We start from the raw sequence: 13,451 nt of genomic DNA, 5'->3' as shown, positions 1-13,451 counted from the left end.
ATACTGAAAATGTATAAAATAATAACTGTGTGTGACTGTAAAATGATCCTCAAAATAAGTTATCAAATAAATGTAGTGGAGTAAAATATACAATATTTCCCTCTGAGAGGTATTAAAGTAGAAATATGAAGTAAAATTGTACAGTACTTGAGTAAATGTACTTATATTTCCACCTCGGCTGCTCACAGGAACATCACGAACAAATTAAATTAGATTATATTAAAAAAGCATCACAGATTTTACACATGAAACAAAGTATAATATTGTGTTGTTAGGTAGATTGTATCTGATATCAAATATCCAGCAGCCCGTCTTATTACATCTACTGTGTTAGTGTCATTGTGGGTAAAAACTAAAAGTACACAGTCGGGGGAGGGGTCAGATAAAAGGTACTAAGATGTTTTGAAATGATTCTGAGATTATAAAGTCAGACATTTTGGGAGGAAACAATCAGAAATTCTCTTAAACTAAAGTCACAAATGTGCTCCAACAGTAGAGTTCTTACACCTTTAATAAAGGTCCTGTACGCTGACACAACTAATAATCACTGTGATTTGATAATTCTACATTTAGCACCAATTTTAATTGAAATAGAATCCTCTTTATGTATGTATAGGGTTAGGGTTACATTACATTTGTTGAACATCAGTCTGATTGTCTGACTTCTCTGAGCTACTTTAAGCTTTTAAACACTTCATGATTTGATCTTAAATCACAAACATGAACATGTTCCCTTCGTTGTCAGCAGCTGCTTTAGGAGCCTTTAAAAAAAATGATGTTCACATGTTTTGGGAATCCGACACAGATTGTGCTGACAGACGCACAAAAGTTATGATCAACCTCAGTTTATTATATTTATCTCGAGGCCACGAGGAAGTCAAATGAGCCATAATTCACAAAAAGTCAGCGTTAAAGGAAAGCCAAGAAAATAAACACATTCTGTGTTTATTTCCGACAGTTACTATCGTGTTAATCAGGATTTTGAATGGAAGTGAATTACTACAACATGGATGAATCCCTTTGTTGTATTCTCTTAACCCAAAGCAGACACCAGAGGATCAGTGTGTTGTTAATGAGTAAGGAATGTGTTTACAGAGATGGAACATCCCATTACTTCCAGCTGGAGTTTGAAGGAACACGAATGAATCACTGCTGCTTTATTTTTCTGTTTAGAAGTCGGAGTTATCTCCGTCGGCCGCAGGAATGTACGGTAATCTTACAGCCTTCAGCAGGTGGAGATTAAACGTATATATGAGAGAGAGTTCTAGTTCTGTTGTTAGGAGAAGAGCCAGCAGCTTCTCTTAAAGTCTGACGCTCTGAAATTAACTTTTATTTTTTTGTGCTGCAGGAAAACACAAGACAAAGAAATAGTTCAACATTAAAGATAGACGACAGGAAGATCGAGATGTCTGCATGATGAATATGTTAGCGTAGCTTAGCACAAAGACTGGAAACGGGTAGAAACAGCTAGCCAGTCTCTGTCCACCACTGATCTCATTAATTAAGTTGTTAAAACTCGTTTTGTTTCACCTGAACAGAAACTGAGAAGTGAAAAATCTTTCTTCACTCTGAGCAGTTGATAATCAACAAATAGCCACAAAAATAATATGGACAAAGATATCAAAGGTGATTAATGACAGAATCTTAAAGATGAAATATCGAGTTAATAAACAAGCGGTGGAATCGTGGAAAAGGTCTCAACATCTCAACAAAAGTGGAAACTACTTAACAGGAAAGTTCTCATCGGCTCAGCCTGACCCGGAGGAATAGACCTCTGAAGATACAAGAAGTCTTTTATTCCTCAAGCCATCAGCCTGAAGAACATGCAGATTATTCAACAGGGACCTTATTCATGGAGAATATGTGAGAAAATTCTTAGAATGATGACGTTTTCTAAGAATTTCCCCTTCCTGGTAAAAGGAGAAGTTATTTACAAAACGTCTTCTGAGCTCTTTACGAACTGAGGATTTTTAAGAAGCTTAAGTTTCACGTGAACATCAACGTTACCGTGTTGTTAACGATTTTGGTGCTTTTGTTTTGAAACTGTATTCTCATTTACATTTAGGAAAAAAATACTTGGTTAGGTTGAGTAAAAAGATCATGTTTGAGTTCAAATAAATACGTTAGTTGGAGGAGTAGAAGTACGGCTGGGAAAATGTGCACATGTACTCGTGAAATATTGGTGGAATTTTGTTTTAGAAAACAAAAAGAGGGTAATGTAATGCAGTGCTTCAACTTAAAATATCTTGGTTTTTGGCTGGCACCATATTTGTATTTGGCAGTCACCATCTTGGTTTTTGGCCGTCGTCATTTTGTTTTTTGGCCATCGCCATTTTGTTTTTTATCCGTCACCATCTTGGTTTCTGGCCGTCGCCAACTTGGTTTTTTGGTTTTTGGCCGTCGCCATCTTGGTTTCTGGCCGTCGCCATCTTGGTTTCTGGCTGTCGCCATCTTGGTTTCTGGCCGTCGCCATCTTGGTTTTTGGCCGTCGCCATCTTGGTTTTTGGCCGTCGCCATCTTGGTTTCTGGCCGTCGCCATCTTGGTTTCTGGCCGTCGCCATCTTGGTTTTTGGCCGTCGCCATCTTGGTTTTTGGCCGTCGCCATCTTGGTTTCTGGCCATCGCCATCTTGGTTTTTTGGCTGTAGCCATCTTGTTGTTTTTTTGCAACCAGAAGTGATACAAGAGGGTGGAGCTAAGTACAGCCAAACATTAAATAAGACATTTTTAGGCTACCAAAATGATACAATTAACTTTGATGAAGTGAAAACACACCGTGAAAGAGTTAAAAGACGAAAACACGGACAACTTCGTGGTAGAGACCTGTCAATCACTGTGTAGCCCCGCCCTAAAGCATACCCTGCTTTATGGTCTGTTTGACTCTAAATGGACCATAATGTACTAAATGAACATCATGCTGTATTGAAGAAGACTTGAAACTAGAGATTGAGACCATAAACTTTAATAATAACATATTAAACATTTGGAAAACAACCATTTATTAACATGTAGGAGTATAAAATCAAATCAAACAAAACGAAATAAATAGAAATAAGGTTGATTGCGCTCTCATATCTGTTTGGTAAATAATTAATCAGTGAGATTTAGGGGAGCAGGTAGGTGGTTTCCTAAAAGAAAATAAAAGATCCGTTGCAAAGGTTGCAATCAAGCTGATTACTCAATTATACAGTAAATACTTGATGCACACTGAAGACAGAAGATTAATTATAATATATTCTGCATGAACGTGATATTTCACGTTCAGATCCAGTTGCTGGAATCCCCATTTTCAGATTTCCCTGTTAGATTCTGCTTAGTATTTTGTATAAATAAAAGCTTTAGTATTATTATTTTTTAAAGTGCAACGTTTTGATTCACCACAGCTGACTCATGTTGTACTACATTGGCCTGTGACTCACCTGTGGCCTCCTGTATCTGCTGCATGTGGTGATTCATGGTGCAGCTCTATGAAAAAGCACTGCAGGGATTCTCCAATGCATGGAAACTAAATTAACGACGATGATCTTTCTTCACAGGAAAGTGAATAAATACTCGCGGCTCTGAGCTCCGACTGTACAAACTTCATAACTAGCTATTAAACATTTTCAAAGGTTATATAAACAGAAAGAGAGTTGGCGGAGGCGTCTATGAAGGCAAATTTTTTTCACAGTAAAAACACTTACTTCTCCACTGTCCTTGCGCCTTCACTCAAACTTAACTCTGCCTCTGACTGTTGTGATTCTCCAAAGAGCTTCAGAAATCTGTCTCTTTTCTTCAGACTTTGTTTTTTCCACCTTGAAGGCCACTCACACCCACATAAGAGTCAACCGCTTCACATTTGCAGGCATTGTCTGAGCCGGCAGCAGAATTAGAGGGTGTTAAAGATGTTATAGCTGCAGCCGCGGATATATAAAAGAGGAGTTAAATCACAGAGAATATCTCATTCCTCACCTCAGCCTCAGATACAGATCAAGGACACTCAATATAAAAGCCATCAGGCTTTGGTGCTTTCAGGGGATTCGGTAAGAATGAGAATGACCAGCCTTCTCTCATAATACACACGTCAGGCAGCAATGGAGGCATGTAATCATCATTATGTTAATGTTTGAACGAGGTCTTAGGTTAAGTCCATTCAAATGTCATGAATACAATATGACGTAATTAGCATATTGTGACCGGCATGGTAATTATTATAATGAGATGATTATACAACAAAAATAGCAAATACTTCCAACTTCTTAAATGTGAAGATTTGTTCTGTTTTATCATCATTGTAAATTGAATATATTTATGTTTTGGACTGTTTCTAGTCTTTGTACTAAGCTACGCTAACCAGCTCCTAGAGGATAAGACGGCAACCTCCGGTTCTTTAAAGTGAAGTCAAAGCTTCATGTCTTAAAGCTGCATTCTCTCTAGTGACCACCAGGGGGCGACTCCTCTGGTTGTATAGAAGTCTATGAGAAAATGACTCTACTTCTCTCTTGATTTATTACCTCAGTAAACATTGTAAACATGAGTTTATGGTCTCAATCTCTAGTTTCAAGTCTTCTTCAACACAGCATGATGTTCATTTAGTACATTATGGTCCATTTAGAGTCAAACAGACCATAAAGCAGGGGATGCTTTAGGGCGGGGCTACACGGTGATTGACAGGTCTCTACGTCACTCCTCCTCAGTCCAGTTATGGTCACTTCCTGTTCACTGGTTGCAAAAAAAAAAAAAAAGTGGCGACGGCCGTATCCCAAGATGGCGACACTGTGATAGTGTTTAATGTAACTTTTGATACTTTAAGCACATTTTGCTGATAATACTTTTACATTTTCAATGCAGGACTTTTACTTGTAATGGAGTATTTTTTGACTGCGATATCTCTACTTTCACAAAAGGATCCGAGTACTTCTTCCACAGCAAACATGAGAGTGGTTTCAAACAAAGTAATGACATTTAATTAAATGTTTTGTTGATCGTTTTAGTTGTATCGCATGGCTGCTGCAGGTAAAACACAGAGTATCTGAGGCTGTACTATCGGGCAGAGCTTCGTTGGCGTGCAGCAGAGATCCTTTACAAGACTTCCCAGAGGCGGCTGCTTTGAGTCCGCTGACACAGAGCCACTGTAATAAAACACGGATCAAACACGGATCATATCTTGAGTGAAGGGAGTTAAGAGAATTAGTGCTGATCCATCACAGAAATCCTGCAGTTCCTCCAAAGCGCACATTAAACACTTAATCACTATCAGAGGCTTTGGGCAGAAGAGCAGGCAGTGTGTGTGTGTGTGTGTGTGTGTGTGTGTGTGTGTGTGTGTGTGCACGTTCAGCCACTTTAGATGTAATTTACAGCTCCGCTCACGGAGATAATGACCACTAAGAACTCACAGAAAGTTCAAAGTGAGAGGGATCATAAAGAAGAATAAAAGTCATCTGACAACGCTGCATAACTGCCTTTAGAAAAACAAGTCTGACAGTTCAGGTAGTATAAAGAAAACTGATGTGTAACTGCAGTCTTTAGGAAAATACCATGAGGCCAACAGTTTAAGTTTTAAACCTGCAAATGTGAGCGTGCTAACAGGCTAAAATAAGGGGCTAAACATAGCAACTGCTTAAAGGAATAGGTCACCCAAAAATAATATAAATTGTACAAAATACTCACCTCCCTTAGCTCTCTATGGTCAACTATCAGTCCAACAAGACTTTGATGGAGGCCGAACGAATGACAGCAAAAAAAGGTTATGAAACGTCTGGAAAACTTTGTGAAAGTTCCTGTGAAGCATTATCTTAAATGATAGCATCATCTTCGGATTATCTCCAAGCATATGGCCAATACAAGATGGGGACGGGCAAAAAACTACCATTGACCAGTAAATACAAAGGCACATGTCATGTCTCTGACGTGGGACTTTGTCTGTTGGGAAAATGATCATATTTCCTACTTTGTGTGTCTGAGTACAAACTGTTTTGTATAACTCAACATATTCGCTGAACAAACAAACCGGGGCTTAAAAAGATTATTGCAGCTCTGCTCAAACAAACAGAATAGATTGTCCCTGAGGCGAGAGCATCCTGAAACACAAACACAGACAGCACACAGGTTCAAGGCCAGAAATTATGTTTTTTTTGCATGTGGGTGGTGTATTGTGATATTTGTATGGAGCCGATTAGCTGCAGGTTTAATTTTTAAATGCTCAGTTAGAGTCGTTTATCACCAGCACACAACCTCAAAGCTGCTCGTGTGTTCTTTCTGGGATTCACAACCTTTAAAAGTAATAACAGTAAAATAAGCCAAAGTCTGGGAGAGAGAGCACCGTCCTCCTCACCTCAAGAGACCATTAATTCAGCCTGAGTTCAGCTTTAAATCTCTGCTACACACTAAAGTCACAATAAACACGATTGAAAAGAAGCCGCTGGTTCTGCTTGTAGAAAAATGATTGATGCAAACAGAAAACAGCCATTGACAAAAACAATCAGCGTAGACAGAAAAGAGTGAAGACGAACGCATTTCACAAAGAAATTAAACGAGAAAACACTTTGAGTAAAAACAAATGACTCACAAAACAAACCACATTCTGAGTTCTGCTGTTGTTAATGTTCTCCGAGTCGTTGCATCTATTTGGTGTAAAATGATCACATTTTCAGTCGTGCTTTGGCCCTCGGGGGCTCCAGATGGATTTCTGTCTCTGAAGACGGAGGAGGCCAGGAGGAGGTGCAGGACATGATGGAGGAAAACGTCAACGCAAACAACCAGAAGGCAACCGATGACTTTCCTTTTTAATCAGACAAGACCGTTATTCTACTCCAGCTGGACGTCTTTACACTTAACATTTAGTCATGCTGATCCTGATCTTTATCCGAGTCTTTTAATACTATCATAGTATCAGCCGACCACATCCAATCCAATATTTGTTTCTATTTATTATTAATACTGAAGATCAGGTGCAGTTTCTGAACCAACAGCTGCACCTCAAAGGTTCACCTGCAGAATGTCTGAAAGAGACGCAAAAGAGACGCAGTACATCAGGAGAATGGACACATTCCTGTCTTTATCTGAAATACAAAAGATGTCGAGAGATATGTGGTCACATCAATCACTAAGTAGCTCCATGACAGAGTCTCTAGATCTCATAATCAACTCGACACAGGCATTACAAGAACTGTTTTCTTTGGGCGTGGGTATTGCCAAGTTCAGAACGTGCCTTAGAATGATGATGTTTTTCAGGTTTCTTCAGTCTCACAGTAATCCAGTGATAGTTGTCCGTACGTCCATGAGTTCACTACAAACAGAGGCTGCTAATAGGTCATCTGGCATATCTTTGTTGGAAACTAAATGGAAACAATTTGGGCTAAAAACGGGCTCAAAAGAACACAAGTGATGACCTTTTTGTATTTTCTCCATTTCACCCTGAGCTGAGAGTAGAAGAGGACCAGCAGCTCTTTGAAAAGAGACTTTAATATACAAGGACGCTGCTCCGGATGGGATTTAAATGACCGGCGAGTTTGCAGAAGAACTTGAGGTAATTGCGTTAAAGAATGACCCACGTGTGCTCCAGAGAATCCCTCACCAGAGCAGGAAACGTTACCTCACCTCCCCCTGAGAAACATGTCTGAATGAAGCATTACTTTGACTTTGTCCCGCAAATGTGATCCAATCTTCACTCAGATCGAGAGCACGATGTTGATGCTGAACGACAGTGGTGGAATTTAAAAGGATAAAAGTACAATTAATCAAATACTGTTCCAAGTACACACATTTGAAGTACTTTTCTCTCATGCCACATTCTACTTCTACTCCACTACGTCTACTTTATTTTCTACTTCACTACATTTATCTGACGGCTTTAGTTACTTTGCAAATTCAGTCACAAAACATATGAAAATGTACGAGTAGAGCTACAGGTGAAACCATTAGTCAATTATTAACGAGTCACTTCTTTGATGTAAAAACATTTCATTGTTCCAGCTTCGCAATTGTGGAGATTTGCGGCTTTTCTTTGTAATAATGTTAATGTATTGATAATAATATTAATGTATTAGTATAAATGTTAATAATAATAATCTCAACTTGGGCCAGAGGACATTTGCTGAAAGCTAAAGAATGTATCACCTTTCAGAGGCAGAAGCTGCTCGCACTGTTGAACCTTGTGAAGGGAACACAGCCCCTCTGAGTGATTGTGAGGACGCAGTGAAATAAAACGGTTTTCATATATTTGTATGCACCACCTTTCATCTCCATGCAGCTTCTCTGAAATATGTGCTTTTTCCGTCTTCTTTGCTCTTTCACATCAAATTGCTTTCATGGAGGTTTTTGACGCCCCATCAAAGCTCGGCTGTTACTTTCATCGCTGACATTCAGACCGGTTTGCAGATTCAGCAGACGAAGCCGGTGAAAGAGCAATTTTAAATGCATTAAAAAGTCCGACATCTCTCCCTCCCTCGGTGTCCTCATCTCCCGCCTCCTAAATTAAATTGCCTCCGTGTTAATGAACCCAGAGTCGTTATTAGTCCTCCACGCAAGAATTAATCTGATTTCATATTCATTGTCTTCCTCAGAGTCTAAATGAATGAGGCTGTGGTCGGAAAAAGAAAAAACAAGACGGTCAGACAAACCAGATGTATGAATATTACTCTCATCTTAGCTACAGGTTAGCTTAGCTTAGCATAAAAGCCTGGAATTGGCTCTGTCTGATGGTAACGGAAGTTCACATACCAGCACCTTGATATCTCACTATTTGTGTCCCAAACTGTTTCTTGGCAAATCAAATACACGCATATTTTTTGGTAAATTACTTTGTAACGTCTTTCCGATATTTTCCCACCAAACGCGGTGAACTAAGGGTTACATTGTTACCAAACAAGAGTTGATGATTGTACATCAGGGAGTACAATCAAATAATTGAGGCTTTTCACACTTCAGATTATCAGCTGTGGAGTTGTTCTCACAAAGTCTTCTTCAGTCCATCGATAGTTTCATGATTAATCAAAAGGCTCTGCTACAATCAGCTAAAAGCGCTAGCGGCTAAACTTAAATCACACCAATTAAATCCTCTACGGATTCTCAGAAAGGTCCTTTTGTGTGTGATGATGTGTGTGTGTGTGTGTGTGTGTGTGTGTGTGTGTGTGTGTGTGTGTGTGTCAGAGACTAATTTATCCTCCTGTGGGACGTGTGTTTCCGGCTGTTCTTGTTCTTCTATCTTTGTGAGGACCCAGACCTTGAAAGCGAGGACATTTGACTTCTTCACTAGGCTGCTTTAGGGTCTAGATGGCATTTAAACGAGGTTTCTATTAAAGGCAAAGTTAAGTTTTTGGGTTAGATGTGTAGTTGGGATCGGTAGAGTTAATGTAAGGGAACACAGTATGTCAGTCAGAGTCTTCATATATCCTTAGATTAAACTGTTATAAAACGTAAACACAGCTGAAGTCTGTTTCCAAAATATCACGAGTCCCACAAACCAGGAAGTGTCTGGTTTTCTTTTCCAGCAACAGAACAAAATCTGTCAGTTACACTTAAACTCACAGATTCACTGAAATCAACCAAAACATCAACAGTCACATAAAGACGTGTGTCTCGATGGAGCAGCTGAGAAAACACTGATCATAAAGTATGAATGTGAGAAATTGAAGATAAAAAATACAACTTTTGCTGGAATTCTGTTTATGTTCTTCTGAAATCAAAGACCTTTCACGAGGTTGAATGTTTAATAATCCATCATCTGCTGCTTTTTATCTGATCCTGGGTCACAAAGTGTGGACGTACTTCACGAAAGTCTACGAAACAACTGACAGATGCAGTACTTGTAGGAGGATACTCACTACAAAGTACCTCCTTACATATATGTATCTACTGTACATCACGATAAACTAACATTTATTCAAATCACACGATTTTTGTATTTCGATCACTTATCCTCGTACAACGGTTCGAGATTTATCGATTTATGAACAATATTCCTCCAGCAACACGAGTCAACTTCCTCTCGTTACATGAACACATCGTTTTCAAAATAAAGTGCTCACTTCACAGGAAACAACTTAGTTAAGTTTAGGCAACAAAACTACTGAGTTATTTTGAGGAAAAGGTCGTTGTTTGGGTTAAAATAACTAGAAGTGCCGATTGAAACAAATAAAACTACAGATTTCTCTAGTTTGTGAACAGAAGTACACAACAATATATATAACATATGTCTGGTCGTTTTTAGACATTTTAATGCAAAAAGAAAATATATATATATGTTTAAATGTCTACTTGCATCTCCCACTTTGGGCCTTTTTACAGCTCTTAAACACAAGTACTTTTACTTCTGCTGCCTCTTTGATCTTAATAGAGAACTTGAAGTGCTATTTTCTCCCGTGCTTTGTTTCTTTCATGTCTGGCAGCTCACTTCATATCCGTTCTCACTCTCGCTGCTGTATTTCTTCTTTATTTACTCTCGCTGGCTCCTCAAGATTTCTGACCCCTCGGGATGCTGTTGACTTAGTGTTGAATGACGGGAGTATTGAACGGACCGAACGGGCTCAGGGGAGGCAGACCCACTGGGATAATAGAGTTAATTAAAGTACAGTGAGAACTCAACTCTCGGGGCCAATGACAGGGATTGATTTACAGTCTGGTTGAAGGGAAAGGCCGCATGTCCTGAAGGTGTTGTAGCTCAGAACCAATAGTTCACCTGAAACACATAACGATACCAACGCAATCGCCTGAAGACGTATAGATGGATAAGCACACCAACTGGATTCAGCTGGAAGCAGTTTGGTCAGAAAAAATGAAGATTTGTTGTGAGAATTTGGAGATTTGTTGGAGAAAAACCTCTGAAATCCTGATTTAACAATTGAGAAAACCGTGAATAGTCGAAGACGGGACTGAAAAGCTGTTCAGGGTTAGATGACTCGTAATCGTTCTGAAACACAAAAATTATATTTACACGTTTAACATTTATTTTACTACTTTGTCTTTTTACGTTTGTAGATTTCTACTAAATTCACCATTACATCATGCCTAATTTGCATATTTAAACATACCATTTCAGAAAACTTGTAATACAAAAAACATTTGTCTTAATGTGAGTGATGAAGTGGTGAAGTTTCATGGTGATATCTAAGAGTTCATGTGTTCACCTGTAGAGTCTCTAAATGTCTGTAATGTAACTAAACGTCTCTTTAAAGGACGTTTCCTCTCAATGAGTTTGTTCTCAGACTCTGATGATAAATCTCCACTTCAGCAGCTCTTACATTCACCAAACTTCACTCGTTCATTCCTCTCTGTGTGCTGAAGGTTCACACAGAGGGGTTTGTTCACTCATCACTCACACACTCATTTATACTACATTTTATCACTAAAAATCATGCAGGAAATGGATTTTTTTTACGTCTGTTGACAGTATTTTCTGATTTATGGAGTGTATCCCATTCACCTGTAGTGTCTCCTCTTAACAAGTCAAACATTCATAAAAACGTGGGGCAAAAGTCAGTTTTATGTTAAATGAAGCCGAACCAAGAGGAGAAGTATATTCAGTCCTTTTGGTGACATAACCCTTTATAAAACCCCTTCGTGACTAAATATTTGTATCCACCGTGTGAGCCGGTATCTGAGCTCTTATCAGCGTGTGCACCAGCCTGGATTATGTTTCATTAATAAGCGACTCCGACAGGCTTCATAATCGTAGCGTGATACATTTTTGGACTCCTGACAGCCCCGTCTATTACCCACCATTGTTTTAATCACAACACATTATGTAACGTTCCACATCAGCAGCTGGCGAGGCCTCCACACAACGACTTGACATGAAAAACACAGTCGGCCTCTGTGACTTCTAAATCCCTTCAGCCAAGTCTTGCATATAGATTGAACATTAAGATACTAAGTTGTGGCCTTGTAGTGCAGCGAGTGCTTTACTTCAGTGTCAGAGGACGCAGGAAGACCAGGTTCAGGTCTCGAGAAACAGACACTCAGCAAAAAAAGGGCAGGAAGGCATCACAGTTTTACTAATTACCTCCACCCAGGACGTTATGGGGTCGGTTCGGTTTCTTTGTCAGCAGGATAACATTGGCGAATGAAGAACCGTAGACTGTAGATAAGAAGTGGGCCTAGTCACCTTGACGCCACCCATTGGTTTGTGGACTGATGTTTTGAGGCCTCAAGTTCAGCATTTCAACCATTACCATGTTGGTTTCTGGCAGTCTCTACCCTGGTATTTGGTTGTTGCCATGTTGGTTTCTGGGCGACGCCATCTTTGTTTCTGACCGTCTTTCTGACTTGTTTGTTGTGATTTCTTTGGGGGGAATGCAAAAGATAAAAACGTTAATATATTCAAAGTGCTTCTTCAGGAGAGAACTGCTGGAACTTTGTGTTGCTGCCTGCAGGAGTTTTCCACTTCTCTCTCTGCAGAGCAGCAGTTTGGTTTCTGTCTCAATGTTGAGAAAACAAGCGCCGTCTGTGAGGTTATCAGGTTATCGCCACGTACACACATTAATGCAGCACACAAACACACACACACACACACACACACACACACACACACACACACACAGTATGTCATGGTCAGAGTGAAGAGAAGGCTAAATCGGCAAAAAGCGGCAATTAGATGCTAATTAGATGCACCACATGAATGTTCCCCTATTAATGATGGTGCGGAATTTAGAAGTTAATTAATCAGCTGACAATAGAGAAATAATCAGAATTAAAAATAACAAGAATTTTGAGGTTCCAGCCTCTCAAATGTGAGAATTTGCAGCTTTTCTTCAATTAATTGTATTTTTATAATATATATATATTTTAACGTTTGGTCGGACAAAACAAGACATTTAAAGAAATCACTTCGAGCTTCAGCAAGCAAGCAAAAATAGTTTAATACTAAATTATTATTCAGCTCAAAATGCACTAAAATATATAAAAAGGGACATTTTAAAATCACGTAATGGAAGATAGAAAAGTTTAAATACAAAAGCGTAAAAATTAAAACGTGTGTACTATTTTAATATGTTTTTCATTTAATATTTTCTATTTAATATTTTAGGTCAAATTATCCTCCAAAATTCTTTAAAGCAATGATTTGAAAAATGACTTGTTCACAGAGGTTTTCTCCTGCAGGCTCCACTTCATCTCAGGTGGGGAGAGAGAAAGTGTGTTTGTGTGTGTGTGTGATGTTGTGGTATGTGTGTGTGTGTGTGTGTGTGTGTGTATGTGTGTGTGTGTGGGGGGGGGGGGGGGGGTTAGGAGCCTTTAAAAGAGGCTGGATCTGCAGCAGTCTCGGATTTGAACCAAGAGTCGCTGTGCGCCACGAGCGGAACAATACCTGTGGATTTAATATTTTTTTGTTGGTGACTTTTCACCTTCGCTTTACTCTTCGTGTATTCATGCGCCGCACATGTTGGACTGATCGAGGAGTTTGACAGCCACGGTCTCCGGTGGCGACGGTAGCGCACAGCCAAAGCTCCGCGCGCCCGGAGGAGGAGGAGCGGCCACC

The sequence above is a fragment of the Anarhichas minor genome, unplaced genomic scaffold (genome assembly GCF_050575085.1).
Source record: "Anarhichas minor isolate MPS153535 unplaced genomic scaffold, ASM5057508v1 ptg000045l, whole genome shotgun sequence".
Taxonomy (NCBI): domain Eukaryota; kingdom Metazoa; phylum Chordata; class Actinopteri; order Perciformes; family Anarhichadidae; genus Anarhichas; species Anarhichas minor.
The sequence above is the reverse complement of the archived record's forward strand: the minus strand, read 5'-3'. Positions refer to the sequence as shown.